Raw genomic sequence first — 2,047 nt, 5'->3', positions numbered from 1 at the left:
GACAGTGTGATGGTGCAATGGGTAGAGTACTGGATTTGGCATCAGGAGGATGGGAATTTGATGTAGCTATTTGAACTTGAGCAAGTCATTTATTTCTAATTGCTTCATATCTAGAGTTATCTCCAATCTTCCTGATTTATATCCAACCACTGGAAAGTGAGGCTGGTGACTTAGTCCAGCAACCTCCAGTCAAATTCAATTCATGTGCTTGTCATGGCATTATATCCTTGGATTTCATGGTGCTCTTCAAGAAAGAAGCCAAAGCATCATCATGGGTATTTTCTAATTTTGAAACTTGACATTCCTACAAGTTTTCTTAAAAGACATCTTTCAGGTAGTGATCAGTGGAGTCTTTCATTTTTCATTTTAGTCTCTTTTTCTAAAACTTCAGGCAATTTTCTATATCAATTTGTTGCAATGTTGCATCTAGATTATTTAAAAAATCATAAATATCAGATAGTCTGACAATTCTTTTATTGACTTTCTCTGATAGGTTCTACAGATTAGTTATTTTTCTAATAATGTTTCAGATGCTTTTCTAGTTTTTTTCTTATTCAAAAGGTCCAATTCTAGTTTTCGAGGAGTTATATTTTTTCCTTAAGATTTTCCTAATTACTTCTATTGTTGACTTTATGTGGTTTTCTTGGATTTTATTTTTTACTAATTTTTCCTCTTCCTGTCTTATTTGATTTTTTTAATTTTTTCTGTTTTCTTCCTTATGATTTTGTAGTTTTCTTATTTTTTATTTTCATTTCATTTTGTTTTCATTACATTTGTTTTCATTTCTTGTTATTCTCCCTTTACACACCTTCTAATCTAATGAAATGGACCTTGCCACCACTCATATTTTCTCATATGTACCAATATGTCCATTAACCAGAATTTGTGTCTGATGGGAAATTATTGTGCTTAAATATTATTAATAATTTCCTTTTTAATGCAGATGAATGAACTATGTCCCAAATGACATCTATGAAGAATAGAACAAAGATGAATGAGTTCATTCTCAAAGGAATAACAGATACTCCAGAGCTTCAAATCCCCCTCTTCATAACATTCATTATAATCTACCTCATCACTCTCATGGGGAACTTTGGGATAGTAGCCCTTGTCTTCTGGGACTTTGGCCTGCATGCTTCCATGTACTTTTTTCTCAGTAACCTCTCTCTGGTAGATTTTGGTTATTCCTCAGCTGTCACACCCAAGGTCATAGCTGGTTTCCTCAAAGAGGGCAAGTTCATCTCCTACAATGGATGTGCTGCACAAATGTTCTTTTCAATATTTGCCTCTAGTGAAATTTATCTCCTGACTGTTATGGCCTATGATCAACTCACAGCTGTCTGTAGACCCCTACATTACACCACCACCATGACACCAAGTGTATGTACTTTTCTAACCATTATTGCATATGTCTGTGGACTTTTGATATCTGTTATCATCACTGGACAGACCTTTGGCCTGTCCTTCTGTAGTTCCAATGTGGTCCATCACTTCTTCTGTGACATTCCTCCTATTTTGGCTCTCTCCTGCTCTAATATATATATATATATATATATATATATATATATATATATATATATATATATATATATGTATGTATATATATACATATATATGTATATATATATATATATACATACATATATATATATATTTATATCAGTGAAGTGATAATCTTTATCTTAGAAGGATTCACTATTTCCTTTGGACTCTTGTTTGTCTGCATCTCCTACCTGTTTATCTTTGCTGCCATCCTGAGGATTCAATCTACTGAGGGACGCCAAAACGCCTTCTCTACCTGTGCCTCTCATTTCTCTGTGGTGTCCATATTTTTGGGACAATAATCTTTATGTAATTACAGTCCAGTTCTAGATATTCTATGGAAACAGACAAAATGACTTCTATATTCTACACCATAGTCATTCCCATGATGAATCCTCTAGTCTATACCCTAAGGAATAAAGAAGTCCATGTTGCTTTCAAGAAAGCTATTTGGGGGCAAAATTTCATTAAGTTTAACATTTTTCTTAAGAGAAAACAAAAATTG

This window comes from Macrotis lagotis, chromosome 3 (genome assembly GCF_037893015.1).
Source record: "Macrotis lagotis isolate mMagLag1 chromosome 3, bilby.v1.9.chrom.fasta, whole genome shotgun sequence".
Lineage (NCBI taxonomy): Eukaryota > Metazoa > Chordata > Mammalia > Peramelemorphia > Peramelidae > Macrotis > Macrotis lagotis.
The sequence above is the reverse complement of the archived record's forward strand: the minus strand, read 5'-3'. Positions refer to the sequence as shown.